This window comes from Lepidochelys olivacea (assembly GCF_965140295.1).
Source record: "Lepidochelys olivacea isolate rLepOli2 genome assembly, chromosome: 17".
Classification (NCBI taxonomy): Eukaryota; Metazoa; Chordata; order Testudines; family Cheloniidae; genus Lepidochelys; species Lepidochelys olivacea.
The window spans coordinates 23,851,070-23,867,334 of record NC_140427.1 but is presented as its reverse complement, the minus strand read 5'-3'; the positions used below and the strand labels follow the sequence as shown (position 1 = coordinate 23,867,334).

General features: G+C 56.2%; 1 pseudogene across 2 annotated transcripts in view; it reads right to left on the bottom strand.

Moving 5' to 3' along the window:
* The window catches only part of LOC311532477 (claudin-4 pseudogene), a 38,561-nt pseudogene extending 22,787 nt beyond the window's left edge, over nucleotides 1-15,774 (bottom strand). Inside the window, exons 1-2 of one of the 2 annotated variants that reach the window (XR_014714588.1) lie at nucleotides 15,700-15,774; nucleotides 6,104-6,187 (exon numbers count right to left, since the gene is read on the bottom strand). The product of XR_014714588.1 is annotated as a claudin-4 pseudogene (transcript). Of the gene's footprint in view, nucleotides 1-6,103; nucleotides 6,188-12,087; nucleotides 12,162-15,699 lie in introns of those variants that run through there. The other variant, XR_014714589.1, reaches the window with a different exon arrangement.
* Nucleotides 15,775-16,265: the final 491 nt, after the last annotated feature.

Here is a 16,265-nt window from a genome sequence, read left to right as displayed (position 1 = left end):
TCCCCCGCCTCTTCCCCCGCCCTGCTGGGTGCCGGCCCCTCCCCCGCCTCTTCCCCCGCCCTGCTGGGTGCCGGCCCCTCCCCCGCCTCTTCCCCCGCCCTGCTGGGTGCCGGCCCCTCCCCCGCCTCTTCCCCCGCCCTGCTGGGTGCCGGCCCCTCCCCGCCTCTTCCCCCACCCTGCTGGGTGCCTGCCCCTCCCCCGCCTCTTCCCCCGCCCTGCTGGGTGCCTGCCCCTCCCCCTCTCCCTCCCTGCCCCCGATCAGCTGATGGCCCTTGTGCGGGAGAGGGAGAAGGGGAGCACCGGGCACTGGCTGCTCCGGGGAGGAGGCGGAGACGAGGTGGGGACGGGGCCTTGGGGAAGGGGGGTGGAATCAGGGCATATCCCCTCCAGCCCCCTGCCGTGACCCTTACATCCCCCCACACCCCAACCCCCTGCCCTGATCCCCGCATCCCCCACACACCCCAGCCCCCCGCCCTGAGCCCTGCACCTCTCACACACACACAGCCCTCTGCCCTGACCCCTGCACCCCCCCACAACCCCAGCCCTGACTCCTGCACCCCCCACACTACCCAGCCCCCTCACACCCCATGTCCTGACTCTTGCACCCCCCACATTCCCACCCCCACCCTGAGCACCAAACAGGAGCTCCTGCACCCTCCAACGTTCCCACCTGCACCCCTCGCACGAAATGGGAGCTGCCCAGGTAAGCACTCCACACCCAAACCTCTTGCCCCAACCCCGAGCCCCCTCCCTCATTCTAGCTCCTGGCCAGACCCTGCACCCCAACCCCCAGCCTGCTCCTTCACGCCCAGCCCTGTGCTCAGTGCAGAGAGAGAGGCAGAGAATGGGCTAGAACCAGGGAGAAGGTAGGTACCCACTCTGTGTGGGCAGGGCCGGGATCCCAGACTGGCAGCGGGCTGAGCGGGGCCAGCAGCCGGGACCCTGGCTGGCAGGAGCCGGCGGACTGAACCCCAGACCGGCAGCGGGCTGAGTGGCAGCCGGCTGAGCCGCTTAGCCCACTGCCGGTCTGGGGTCCCGGCCGCCAGCCCCTTGCCAGCCGGGGTCCCAGCTGCAGGCCCCGCTCAGCCCTCTGCCGGCCTAGGGGAACGGAAGGCCAGGCTGGCAGCGGGCTGAGCAGGCCAGCGGCGTAAGATCAGCATTTTAATTTAATTTTAAATGAAGCTTCTTAAACATTTTGAAATCCTTGTTTACTTTACATATGACAATAATTTAGTTATAGAATATACAGACTTATAGAGAGAGACCTTCTAAAAACGTCCAAATGTATGACTGGCACGCGAAACCTTCAATGAAAGTGAATAAAGGAAGACGCGGCACACCACTTCTGAAAGGTTGCCGACCCCTGGCCTAGATGTACCCTTAGACACCTACGCTACCAGGCTCCAGCAGAGGAGTTCCTCGCTGTGGATCACAAGTAGAGATCGGCACCTCCCCGAAGCTTGGACTTAGGTACCAAACTCCGCGGGAGGGGCAGGGCTTAGGAAACATCCATCTTGTCGCCATCTCTCATTGGCTAACACTGGCAGCTCCCCAAACGATGGCTTTGGTGACTCGCATTCTGAGGTGCCTCTTGCTCCTCGTGCCTTGTAGAGGGAGCCTAGGTGCCTAACCCAGGCTTTGCGGGTAACAGTGGTTTGTTCCTGTGATCTCCTACATGCCAAATTGCTAAGTATTGCAACACCCCCATCCCTTTGGGAATCCAGGCCTGGTACCTAACTCCCAGCTGTGAAGGCCGCTAGGTGGCAGGACACCAGGCACTACAATACCTGTTTCAGAGTAACAGCCGTGTTAGTCTGTATTCGCAAAAAGAAAAGGAGGACTTGTGGCACCTTAGAGACTAACCAATTTATTCGAGCATGAGCTTTCGTGAGCTACAGCTCACTTCATCGGATGCATACTGTGGATGGATGCATTCCACAGCATGCATCCAATGAAGTGAGCTGTAGCTCACAAAAGCTTATGCTCAAATAAATTGGTTAGTCTCTAAGGTGCCACAAGTACTCCTTTTCTTTTTACAATACCTGTGTGGATCTAGGCCCTGAAGGGCTTAGAGTGAGAAGGGGAGCTACAGGAAGCAGGCTGGCTCCTGGTGCTCCCCCCACCTCAGCAGATGGACTGCAAGGCTGGGGAAGAGGCCCAGGAGCAGGAGGGTCAAGCAAAGAAGCTGTGATCCATGCTGAGCTGCTTTATTTGGGGGTTACTTGTCAGCGCACCCCATAAACCCTGTGCAGACCCTGGCACACACATCAGCCATCTACAAGAAAGAGAACTCATTTTTAACAAAACTACATCTCATAAGGTACTGATTTTGCATTAAAAGAGCTGACGCAGCCCTGTGTCATGCTGAAGCCCACAGTGCACCAACCAAAACGGTGCCAGGCCAAAAGTCCTGACCAGCTGTATGACTGGCAGCTGCACCGAGAGCCCGTTGCATATGGTGCTCCTATTAACCTTATTACCAAGTTTCAGGGAATACTCCAGAGATGCAAACAACTGTTTTGTGCTATTTCATTAATTGCTCTCTTCTGTTGGTGATGACCAAGCAAATGAGTCAAATGATTTGACATTGCTGCAGGATAGAGCCATCCAGGAGTGTGAGGAGACTTTCCAGAAAGACTGACTTCAAAATGGACGTGTCTGCAGACAGCAAAGAGTGCTAATGAAAAGAACATGGAGTTGCACAGAGCTGGCCAAAGAACTTTACCACAAAGGGGCCCACAGAAGGTAACTTGCGGAAGAAGGTTGGAGTAATGAAGAGTTGGCCAAAGGAGCTCACCACAGAGGGGCCCACGGAAGGTAACTTGCAGAAGCGGGTTACTGACTGGAGATGAGCCAGTGGGAATTCAGCAGATGGCCCAACATGTACTATACAAACTGATATGGCACAAGATATTTTGCACAAAGAAACAGGAATTATCCAGAGACAAAGTTGCAAGAAGCCATAAAGGAGAATGAGGAGAGGGGACAAAACTCAGCTTCTGGTTTGACATTTCAAACTTTCCCCAGAAGCATGAATGAAACCACTTTCAGAGAAGGGGTTGGAATGGGGGAAGGGGTGGGAAGAGGCGGGGCAGGGGCGGGGCCTCACAGAAGGGGTGGAGTGGGGGCGGGGCCAGGGCAGTGGGTCGGGGGTGGTCAGTGGTGCAGCCCTCAGGCCAATGTACTAGTCCTCATGTGGCCCTCATGGTCATTTGAGTTTGAGACCCCTGGCCTAACCCCACAAGCACCTCACTTTCTGCTGGTAAGCATGGGCAAAGATGCCTAAATCCTGATGCCACCCCACAGCTAACAAGCTGCTTTGAGCCCTTGCTCAATGACACATCAACTGGCCGCGCAGATGAGACATTCCCCACTCGTCTCCACAGCAGGACCTGATCCGGTAGGTGTTCTCAGACCATGCCTACAGGATCAGGTCCTGCACAAAACAGTCAGGGCAGGCAAGCTGGGCATTCTTCAGGCTCACATATGTGCACCCACACCCAGGACAGCCAGTAGCCCAACAATTTAGGGCACACCCCGTTTGAATCCTTCCTCTTCCTGATTTGGAGCAGAGACTTGAACCTGACTCTCCCACATGCCACGTGAGTTCGCTAAGCACTGGGCAACAGAGTCGCTCACTTACACACTCACTCTGACCCAATGAATATTTTAATAGTTATACGAAATGGAACGGCTTCAACAGGTCAGATTAAGAGAGACACATGCCAGACTAGCCAAGAGCCTGGCAGTTTGGGCACTCACCTGGGAGAGCTGAATTCATGTCCTCGCTCAAAATCAGGCAAAGTGGCAACTGCCAGCCTGGGAACCCTAATAAAAAACAGGCCTCTGGCCTGACAGGCTGGGATCAATGGGAGCTAGGTACCTAAGTACCTTTATGAATCTGAGAGCTAAGCCTTGCCCCAGTCCTCGGCATTTCCTATCGGCTTTCTTAGGCAGCCCACCACTCCGCATGCTGGCTTCTGAGAACCCGTCTTAAATCCCTGGGTCTCCCCATGCACTGTACAATGGAGCCATTCGCTTAAATCAGGGCTCAGAATTCCACTAGGCAGTGGGACGCCTAAGGATTCGATGTGGCAATGCCATAAGTTCCTTTCTGAATGTGGTCCCTCTGTTTTTTAAAGTCCTATCTGGGGAGACCACTGCAAAATTCAGGAAAAGAATAACGCCTTGAGTGACTCACCTGAATGAACTCTAATCTAACTCAAGAACCAGTCATTGAAACAGTGAAGCTAAGCTGGAGAACCCACATTCATACCAGTTCCAACTGATAAGTAGCCGAACAACTTTTATTCATGTGATGACTTGGTCATGTTAGGCTAAATGCTTCTCAGAAAGTCTTTACCTTTATTAAAACCCTCTGAATGACTCAAATGTATGTGTACTTGTATTTCACTAACAAATTTAGTCTTAGTTATTTACAAGTCATGCTGATTCATTAAGTCAGTTGAGAGTGCTAGGACAAGGGAAACTCATCACTCTAGGTCAGCCTAATAATGATGTAATTGAAAGCTGGGCTTCATTACAGCAAAATTTATTTTGTCAAATCCTGAGTGTTTTAAAAAGGTCAACCTAGAAATTGCACAGCTTTCAAGAGAATTAGACAAAAAGAGGAAGATACTTTGAATTGGCTTGTAAACTAAAGATTTTCCCATTATTGCTGTGAGTAATTAATCTTTTTATAAAGAAACAAACAAGAAAGATTACCAAAAAAATAAATAAAAATTATTTGACCACTATTTGAACCTTTGGTTAAAGTGGCATAGGAACCCACAGCGCTGGTGAAATTCCTGAGAAACTAGAACAGCTTCAACATTATTCCGTGCATATTACAGTTTGGGCTTAGCATATGATAGTCTTGTGCATGTATAAGTGGCAAAGTATGGCTCTGTGTCATGGGCAAGGTCATTCTGAACTGAAAACTGACATTCTTTGATAACCAAGTAATTTATCTAAAATTCTACATCCTGCTGTAGAATTGTTTGGTGGAACTGACAAGAGCAGTTCCATAATTCCACTGGGATATAATCTTGATGAGAAGTAAATAAGGAGCTGTAATTAAGAATCCATAATTCTGTGCTGGAACCACAATCACTTGCACTAGACTAGTACAGAACTAGGATCAACGTTACCTTTGTAACAAGGTTGTGATAAGACCTTAAATGCATTTAACTGATTTATCATCTCTTGATAATTGTAACTTCTCATGTTAAATTCCATTTTCACATCATAAACATTATCAGCCAACCATCTGTATTCTGCTTTCTGTAATTTCTTATTAGCCAACACAACTTTGAAAGCAAATAAGCCTCAAAGATTTATATAAATTCTCCTGCTTGTACTTTAGCTAAGGAACACAGATCCAAAGAACAGTGAGAAACCTAGTAGAGGGAACTGGTTAGTTAAACCATCTCACCAATGTGCATTACATATGCCCGCACTCTCTGTCTCTCAGTAGCGAAGAGGGCCACTGGCATGTGTGCTCCAGCCGTATCGGCTCTCTAGCACGGACCATTGTGGTTGGCGTGGGCCCCTGGCCTGGAGCATTCTAGTGCAATGGAAACATGCTCCCCACCCCCCGGTACTGTCCCGCATCTAGCAGTCAGAGGCCTCCCTTGCTTTGCAGCGTGGCCCTTGTGCAGGGTCCCCAGGCGAGCTCTGAGCAGCAGGGAAAGTTTCCTTCCCAACATCCCTCTCAGTACAGCAAACCTTCCCCTACAGGTTTCAGAGTAACAGCCGTGTTAATCTGTATTTGCAAAAAGAAAAGGAGTACTTGTGGCACCTTAGAGAGAGCTGTAGCTCACGAAAGCTGATGCTCAAATAAATTGGTTAGTCTCTAAGGTGCCACAAGTACCCCTTTTCTTCTTCCCCTACAGAGGCAGCTCAAGGGGCCCTCTGGGGAAGCAGGCGCTGGCCTCCTAGTGCTGCACAGCACAAGTTTCAGGGCTCCGGGGAGGGGCCCCAGCTCACATACACACACCCTAGTGCAAGATGCCAGACAGGGAGTCTGTTGTTCTTTGTATCCTACCCCTCCTGCTCTCCTAGCCAAGACAGGAGCTGCCATTCATGCTAAGAGCTGATTTACCTGCTGTTGAAGAAGGGCCCTCATGAAATACCCAACAACAGAGCGTCTGTGTTCTGGATGGGAGAGGATCTAGCAGGCCAGCTCCTGAAACACAATCAGACAGGAAGTGTTTACAGCCCCTGCCCAGAGGCACGTTTTCCAATCCTTTAATAATTCTCGTGGCTCTTCCCTGGACCCTTTCCAATGTATCAACATTCTTCCTGCATAGGGGGGAACAGCACTGGACACAAGATCCAACAGCACCACTGCCAGATACAGAAGTAAAATAACCTCTCGACTCCTAATCAAGATTCCCCTGCCTTAGCCCTTTTGGCCACAGCATCACACTGAGAGCTCATGTTCAGCAGATTGTCACCACGACCCCCACATGCTTTTCAGAATCGCTGCTCCCACAATACAGCCCCCATCCTGTAGGTATGATCTGCATTCTTTGTTCCTCCATGGATAACTTTACACTGGGCTGTATTAAAACACATATTGTTTGCTTGCATCCACTTTACCAACAGATCCAGATCTCTCTGTATCACTGACCTCTTCATTATTGACCACTCCCCCAGTTGTGTCATCTGCAAACTTTAGCAATGATGACTTTCTGTTCTCTTCCAGGTCATTGATGAAAATCTTAAATAGCACAAGACCAAGGTTCCCTGTGGAACCCCACTAGAAACACACCTGCTCAATGGTGATTCCCCATTTACAATTACTTTTTTCAACCAACAGTTAGGCAGCTTTTAATCTATTTAATGTGTGTCATGTTAATTTTATATTCTTCTAATTTAATACTCAAAATGGCATGCTGTACCGTGTCAAATGCCATACATAAGTCTCAGTCTATTACATCAACACTATTCCCTTTATCAACCAAACTTGTAATCTCATCAAGAGAAGATATCAGATTAGTCTGACGCGACCTATTTTCCATAAGCCTGTGCTGATAGACATGAACTATATTACCCTCCTTTAATTCTCTGTGAACCAAGTCCTGTATCAGTCAAGCCATTATTTTGCCTGGGCTCGATGTCAGACTGAGGGGCCCATAGTTAGGGGGAAACCACTCTGGCAGCTCGGGGGGGAAGAGGCTCCGATCCCCAGACCTACTTCCTTCCCCTTTACACCTCAGTGACAGGAGCATAGCCCTTCTCAAGCCTTGCCATGGTGCAGCTCCCGTGGGATGGGAGTCATGTGGCACGGCCCCGCTACTCGCAAACATTGTGATTCGTGGCTCCTGAGCCCCTGTTGCCTGGGACCATGTGAAGTCGGGAGCAGATTCTTCCCAGGCTGTTTATCCCAGTGCTTTGCCCTCTGGGGGACTGGGAGGGGGCAGGGGAACAGACCCCACCCCAGGAGGTGACTATAATCTGACTGTTCTGACCTTCCTCTAACCACTGTATCCAGCCCATCCCAGGGTGCTGTTGTTGCATAACCTCCCGCTACCGTGAAGCCGGGCCCAGCCTACTCCTCCCCATGGCACATGGGGAGTCAGGAAGGTAGGCCTTCCCTCTCAGCCATATTCGTGGTGGCAGCTCCCAAAGGGCTCCTTGGAGAATTTGGGCTAGATTCACAAGGAGACTCTGCTCCGCATTGCAGCACTTAATGTCTAGGCACCCTGCACCCACTGGAATTCAAAGACCCGAGGTAGGCACCCAGGCTTGCTATACACTGCACGGGAAAGTGAGCCACTAAGAAAGGGATTCACAAAAGCTGAGTGAGGAGCTGCCTAAGTGAGCCAGCACTCCAGCTCTCGCGGGGAGTTAGGCAGCTGTGAGTCTAGCGCCTGAACCAGGTCAGCCTTTTTTCAGGAAAAACTAAGGAGGCAGCATTCCCCCTTCCCCTCGTCCCGTGCCACAACATTTACCCAGAATACAGGAGACTCAAGTTCAAATCCCCACACAGCCTGATTGGGAGCAGCTCGCCTATCTCCCCAGGGAGCGCCTGAACCGCCAGGCACAGCAACCTCTTAATCGGTCTGGCTGGAGCTGTTTCACTGTGTTTAAAATACTGACATATTCACTGGACCAAAAAGAGAGAGTGGGCATGATTCTGTAGCTCAGGGCTTGGGGTGGGGAGCCCTGAGTTTACTTGCACTGGGTTCTCCCATGTCCTGTGTGAATGCTCTAACCACAGGCCTCTTGGGTCTATGGGGGCACAACCATCTCCTCCTTTGCTGTTTCACATGGGGCCTGGCAGGCAGCCCCTGGGCATGCCTGCGGGATCAGGCCTGGCAGGCATGATAAGCAGGGGGATGCCTGGCTTGAGGATCTAGATGCCGAGCAGGCAGCCTCTGGCAGAGATGTAAGGGGCTGTACTGGGGAGGCCTAGACACCTGTAGATCAGGTGGCAGCTGTTTGAGGATCTGAATTTTGGACTTCGGTGCCCAAAGTGGCAGTTACGTGCCTAAACCCCTTTGTGAATCGAGCTCTCTGCCTCCATTATCTCATTCTCCTCCTTTCCCTTCAGGCCCTAACTGACTTGATGTCCCTCTTTCCGCATATAACAATTACACTAATGAATTAATGCCAACACCTTCCATCCCAGGATCTCTGGGTGCTTTCCAGACATGCATGAATTTGCCTTCCCACCTCCCCTGTGGGGTTGATCCCTATCCTCAGTCCCAGGCACTCAGGTCCCATGACAATGTGCACAGTATAAAATCCTAGAGACAGAGGAAATTAAAGTGAGTTCAAGGAACTGGTGCAATTCCCACTCACGTCAAAGGACAGTCTTGGAGCGGAACTGGGTCTGACCAAGTGTATCGGGGGGTGATGCAGAGACAAAGATGCCTGCGTGTAGACACCCATTTTGAACATCTTGCCCAGTGACTTTTAGGCTTCTCTGACCTTCTCATCTGAGCTGTAGCTCACGAAAGCTTATGCTCTAATAAATTGGTTAGTCTCTAAGGTGCCACAAGTACTCCTTTTCTTCTTCTTATGGATGGGTTTGACACAGCTTCCCACTGCCCATCACAGGGCCCTGGGCAGAGGGGCTCCATGGGATAGCGCCAGATAAATACTATTGGTCAACTGCAGGTAACAACAGCCAGAAAACAAGCTGTCTCCCCGCTCGCCCAGGCCTGCCGGTGACGGGGCCAGCCGTGCAGCTAAGCAACACAACCCCAAACAGGACAGAGCCAACAAACATGGCAAAGAGCAATTCAGGAGTTTGGGGACATGGGACTGCAACAGCAATGTGAGGGCGAGTCCCAGACAGGAGAGCCAGCCTCTCCCTAGCCCCCCATGGGGCACCAAAGTCCCAGAAAGGACAGCCAGCCCCTCCCTAGCCCCCCATGGGGCACCGAGGTCCCAGTCGGGACAGGCAGCCCCTCCCTAGCCCCCCATGGGGCACCGAGGTCCCAGTCGCGACAGGCAGCCCCTCCCTAGCCCCCCATGGGGCACCGAGGTCCCAGTCACGACAGGCAGCCCCTCCCTAGCCCCCCATGGGGCACCGAGGTCCCAGTCACGACAGGCAGCCCCTCCCTAGCCCCCCATGGAGCACCGAGGTCCCCGTCGGGACAGGCAGCCCCTCTCTAGCCCCCCATGGGGCACCGAGGTCCCAGTCGGGACAGGCAGCCCCTCCCTAGCCCCCCATGGGGCACCGAGGTCCCAGTCGGGACAGGCAGCCCCTCCCTAGCCCCCCATGGGGCACCGAGGTCCCAGTCGGGACAGGCAGCCCCTCCCTAGCCCCCCATGGGGCACCGAGGTCCCAGACGGGCACCCCAGCCAGCCCCTCCCTAGCCCCCCATGGGGCACCGAGGTCCCAGTCGGGACAGCCAGCCCCTCCCTAGCCCCCATGGGGCACCGAGGTCCCCGTCGTGACAGCCAGCCCCTCCCTAGCCCCCCATGGGGCACCGAGGTCCCCGTCGCGACAGCCAGCCCCTCCCTAGCCCCCCATGGGGCACCGAGGTCCCCGTCGCGACAGCCAGCCCCTCCCTAGCCCCCCATGGGGCACCGAGGTCCCCGTCGCGACAGCCAGCCCCTCCCTAGCCCCCCATGGGGCACCGAGGTCCCAGTCGCGACAGGCAGCCCCTCCCTAGCCCCCCATGGGGCACCGAGGTCCCAGTCGGGACAGGCAGCCCCTCCCTAGCCCCCCATGGGGCACCGAGGTCCCAGTCGGGACAGCCAGCCCCTCCCTAGCCCCCCATGGGGCACCGAGGTCCCAGTGGCGACAGCCAGCCCCTCCCTAGCCCCCCATGGGGCACCGAGGTCCCCGTCGGGACAGGCAGCCCCTCCCTAGCCCCCCATGGGGCACCGAGGTCCCTGTCGGGACAGGCAGCCCCTCCCTAGCCCCCCATGGGGCACCGAGGTCCCAGACGGGCACCCCAGCCAGCCCCTCCCTAGCCCCCCATGGGGCACCGAGGTCCCAGTCGGGACAGCCAGCCCCTCCCTAGCCCCCCATGGGGCACCGAGGTCCCAGACGGGCACCCCAGCCAGCCCCTCCCTAGCCCCCCATGGGGCACCGAGGTCCCAGTCGGGACAGGCAGCCCCTCCCTAGCCCCCCATGGGGCACTGAGGTCCCAGACGGGCACCACAGCCAGCCCCTCTCTAGCCCCCCATGGGGCACCGAGGTCCCAGTCGGGACAGCCAGCCCCTCCCTAGCCCCCCATGGGGCACCGAGGTCCCAGACGGGCACCCCAGCCAGCCCCTCCCTAGCCCCCCATGGGGCACCGAGATCCCAGGCGGGACAGCCAGCCCCTCCCCAGCCCCCCATGGGGCACCGAGGTCCCAGACGGGCACCCCAGCCAGCCCCTCCCTAGCCCCCCATGGGGCACCGAGGTCCCAGTCGGGACAGCCAGCCCCTCCCCAGCCCCCCATGGGGCACCGAGGTCCCAGACGGGCACCCCAGCCAGCCCCTCCCTAGCCCCCCATGGGGCACCGAGGTCCCAGTCGGGACAGCCAGCCCCTCCCTAGCCCCCCATGGGGCACCGAGTTCCCAGACGGGCACCCCAGCCAGCCCCTCCCTAGCCCCCCATGGGGCACCGAGGTCCCAGACGGGCACCCCAGCCAGCCCCTCCCTAGCCCCCCATGGGGCACCGTGATCCCAGGCGGGACAGCCAGCCCCTCCCCAGCCCCCCATGGGGCACCGAGGTCCCAGACGGGCACCCCAGCCAGCCCCTCCCTAGCCCCCCATGGGGCACCGAGGTCCCAGTCGGGACAGCCAGCCCCTCCCCAGCCCCCCATGGGGCACCGAGGTCCCAGACGGGCACCCCAGCCAGCCCCTCCCTAGCCCCCCATGGGGCACCGAGGTCCCAGTCGGGACAGCCAGCCCCTCCCTAGCCCCCCATGGGGCACCGAGGTCCCAGACGGGCACCCCAGCCAGCCCCTCCCTAGCCCCCCATGGGGCACCGAGGTCCCAGTCGTGACAGGCAGCCCCTCCCTAGCCCCCCATGGGGCACCGAGGTCCCAGACGGGCACCCCAGCCAGCCCCTCCCTAGCCCCCCATGGGGCACCGAGGTCCCAGTCGGGACAGCCAGCCCCTCCCCAGCCCCCCATGGGGCACCGAGGTCCCAGACGGGCACCCCAGCCAGCCCCTCCCTAGCCCCCCATGGGGCACCGAGGTCCCAGTCGGGACAGCCAGCCCCTCCCTAGCCCCCCATGGGGCACCGAGGTCCCAGACGGGCACCCCAGCCAGCCCCTCCCTAGCCCCCCATGGGGCACCGAGGTCCCAGTCGGGACAGCCAGCCCCTCCCCAGCCCCCCATGGGGCACCGAGGTCCCAGACGGGCACCCCAGCCAGCCCCTCCCTAGCCCCCCATGGGGCACCGAGGTCCCAGTCGGGACAGCCAGCCCCTCCCCAGCCCCCCATGGGGCACCGAGGTCCCAGACGGGCACCCCAGCCAGCCCCTCCCTAGCCCCCCATGGGGCACCGAGGTCCCAGTCGGGACAGCCAGCCCCTCCCTAGCCCCCCATGGGGCACCGAGGTCCCAGACGGGCACCCCAGCCAGCCAGCCAGTCCGGGAGCCCCGGGGCAGGTCGCGCTCCGGTCACTCACCGGGACCTGGGTCCGCGGCTAGCGGCCGAGCGCTCCGAGCGGCGGCTGCGGGCTTAGGGGCTCCCGGCTGCAGGTGCGGCTGGGAGGGGAGCGGCCTCCGCGGCCGGGATTGGGCGCCCAGGAGAGGCGGGGAGGAGCGGGCAGGGGCGCCAGCGGGGACCCCGGACCAGATCGACCCCGACCGGCCCCCGGCCCGGTGTGAGCGGGGCTGACCGGCGATGCGGGAACCGGCCGGGCGGTGGGGGGCCGCGGCGCCGGGGATGCGGGCGCCGGGCGGGAACTGGGGGCAGCAGCCGGGGGGGGTGGCAGGGCGGCGGGGGCGTGTGTGTGACGCGGGCCGGGCTCTCGGTTGCGGAGCCGATACTCGCTCCCGTGCGTGGTCCTGACTCACGGGGACACAGGTCCCGCCATCGGGACTCCCAGGGCTGTGAGTCACCCGCACCCGAGAGCAGCCGCTTCCTTCCCGGCAGGCTCTGTGGCGCTGCGGGGAAGTCCCTCCGGGATCTCGGCTGGGCCAGGCAGCCTCAAGCCTCCCCGCAAGGCCCTGGAGAGTTCGGCCAGGCTCCAGCCATTCCCCCGCTCCCTGCATCCCGCAGCGCCGGGCTCCCAGTATCCACGTGCTAAGGTTGCCAACCCACCAGGATTGTCCGGGAGTTGACAGGAATTATGTCATGCGATGAACGCCCAGGAATACATCCAATCAAAATTGGCAACAGTAACCCCTGCTCCCCGCAATCTCCCACTACACTCCCCTCCCCCCCAGTCAAGCTCTGGAACAGACTTCCAAGCTGGGTCCTGGAATCCTACCCACTGGAGGTTTTTAAGAAGGCTAATAGCTGCCAGGCATGTCTCAGGATCCCTTCCGGCTCTACCTGTCTGGGATTCTATGTCAGAAAAAATTCCATCCAGGTGGCCTGAGCCACCTTTCCCCTGCAGCCCTTCTGGGGTACATGGGCACATGGCTGTCAGCCTCAAGACACCAAAAAACGTGACTCGGGGCCCCCAAATCATGCTTTTTAGTCTGTCTTTTGACTCCTTAGCTCCCCTGTAGTCCTCTGCCAGTGTGTGCATTTAAGAATTGCGGGTTGAAAAGACAATCTTTAATGCCCACAAAACACGTCACTCCCTGGCTGCGCATGCAGGACTCCACTTACCCTCACTACTGTGAAACCATAAAATCATTCACTTTTCTTCTTCTCATTTTAATAACTATATTGACAGATAAATGACTCTGCAGTTACAATACATAGAATCATAGGACTGGAAGGGACCTTGAGAAGTCATCTAGTCCAGTCCCCTGAACTCATGGCAGGACTAAATATTATTTCTAGACCATCCCTGAAAGGTGTTTGTCTAACCTGTTCTTAAAAACCTCCAATGATGGAGATTCCACAACCTCCCGTCGCAATTTATTTCAGTGCTTAACCACCCTGACAGTTAGGAAGTTTTTCCTAATGTCCAACCTAAACCTCCCTTGCTGCAATTTAAGCCCATTGCTTCTTGTCCTGTCTTCAGAGGTTAAAGAGAACAATTTTTCTCCCTCCTTCTTGTAACAACCTTTTATGTACTTGAAAACTGTTATCATGCCCCCTCTCAGTCTTCTCTTCTCCAGACTAACAAACCCAATTTTTTCAATCTTCCCTCATAAATCATGTTTTCCAGACCTTTAATCATTTTTGTTGCTCTTCTCTGGACTTTCTCCAATTTGTCCACATCTTTCCTGAAATGTGGCGCCCAGACCTGGAGACAGTACTCCAGTTGAGGCCTAATCAGCGCAGAGTAGAGCGGACGAATTACTTTTTGTGTCTTGCTTACAACACTCCTGCTAATACATCCCAGAAGGATGTTTGCTGTTTTTGCAACAGTGTTACACTGTTGACTCAGATTTAGCTTGTGATTCCCTATGACCCCCAGATCCCTTTTTGCAGTACTCCTTCCTAGACAGTCATTTCTAGGGTGACCAGACGTCCTGATAATATCGGGACAGTCCCGATTTTAAGTTATTTTCCCACATCCCGACCGTACATTGGTCAGGACGCTCTTTGTCCTGATATTTTGGTTTGCAGTATGGGACCGCACATACCTGGGGGTGGGAGCTGTGGGGCAGCTCCTGCCTCCAAACAAGGAAGCGGCCTCCAGCAGGAGTCTGCAGTGCGGCCCCTAGCTAGGCAGAGGCTGCGAGAGGGTCTTCGCTGCCGTGTGCTGCACCGGCTCCATCCTGCCCAATCAGAGCTGCAGGGGTGGGGCTAGCAGGTGCCAGCAGCGTACAGAGAGCCCCCTGCTCCCCCACCCTAGCGCCCACCCCAACCCTAGGAGACAGAGGGATCTGCCAGATGCTTCCTGGGATCCTCCCCAGGTAAGCAGCCCCAGCACTCCCCAGGACTCCCCACCTTGCCCCGCAGCAGGTCCCTCTGGCTCTTAAGGTCGGGTCGGGTCCAATCCGGTTAGGTGGGGTCAGGGGCGGGAGGACAGGGGGCTCTCTGCACTCTGCTGGCGCCTGCAAAAGCCCTGCTCTGTGGCTCCGGCAGCTCCCATTGGTGCTTTTCACGGCCAATGGGAGCCACGGAGCAGGGGTGCAGCATGTGGAGACCCCTCAGCCGCCCCTGATCCTAGGAGCCAGAGGGACCTGCCAGATAGTTCCTGGGAGCCGCCCCAGGTAGGCACCGCTGGGATCCCCCACCCCCGGCAGATCCCTCTGGCTCTTAGGGTTGGGGGGGGCAGGGGAGTCTGTGGGCTGCTCCCGTCTGCAAGCCTGGTCCATGGCTCCAGCAGCTCCCATTGGTGCTTTTCCCTACAATGGAAGCCACGGAGCTTGCACTTGTGGCAGGCGCAGCATATGGAGAGTCTGGAGACCCCCCCTTGCCGCTCTGACCCTAGGAGCCAGAGAATTCCCAGCAGGGCTGATGACTGCGGCCAGGGAAGGGGGCAGGGCGTGATGGAGTGAGTGTCTGAGAGGTCTGTGGGGGATGCTGGGCTGTGAGGGTGTGGAGGGCGCTGGGCAGTGGGGGAGATCTGTGTGTGCCAGGGCAGTGGGGGTCTGTGTGGGTGTCAAGGTTCCTTCCCCACTCTGAACTCTAGGGTACAGATGTGGGGACCTGCAAGAAAACCTCCTAAGCTTATTTTTACCAGCTTAGGTTAAAACTTCCCCAAGGTACAAACTATTTTACCTTTTCCCTTGGACTTATCACTGCCACCACCAAACGTCTAACAGATAAATAACCGGGAAAGAGCCTGCTTGGAAACGTCATTCCCCCCAAAATCCTCCCCATACCCTACACCCCCTTTCCTAGGGAAGGCTTGATAAAAATCCTCACCAATTTGCATAGGTGAACACAGACCCAAACCCTTGGATCTTAAGAACAATGAAAAAGCATTCAGATTCTTAGAAGAAGAATTTTAATAGAAGAAAAAATAAAAGAATCACCTCTGTAAAATCAGGATGGTAAATACCTTACAGGGTAATTAGATTCAAAACATAGAGAATCCCTCTAGGCAAAACCTTAAGTTACAAAAAAGACACACAGACAGGAATAGTCATTCTATTCAGCACAGTTCTTTTCTCAGCCATTTAAAGAAATCATAATCTAACACATACCTAGCTAGATTACTTACTAAGTTCTAAGACTCCATTCCTGTTCTGTCCCCGGCACAAGCATCACACAGACAGAGAGAGCCTTTGTGTCTCCCCCACTCTGGCTTTGAAAGTATCTTGTCTCCTCATTGGCCATTTTGGTCAGGTGCCAGCGAGGTTATCTTAGCTTCTTAACCCTTTACAGGTGAGAGGATTTTTCCTCTGGCCAGGAGGGATTTTAAAGGTGTTTACCCTTCCCTTTACATTTATGACAGGGGCATTGTGTAGTTGTGGTGGTGGGGCTCTGGGGAAGGGCACTGGGAGGGAGGGGAAATCTGTGTGTATTGGGAAACTAGCAAGTGGGGGGTTCTGTGTGGGGTGCTGGGCAGCTGTGGTGGGGCTGTGGGTGGCGGGGGTGCTGGGCAGGGGTGGTGGTGTGCACAGCAATGTGCATTTGTGGTGGAAGGGTTGTGGGGGGGGCTCTGGGCATAGTGGATCCAGGGGGCGCTGGGCAGGGGAGCTGTGTAGCGCAGCATGGGCCCACCCCCAACAGGAAGGGGCACACTGGTAGCACAGGGCCAGGCGGACCAGTGTGCCTCTGACCATG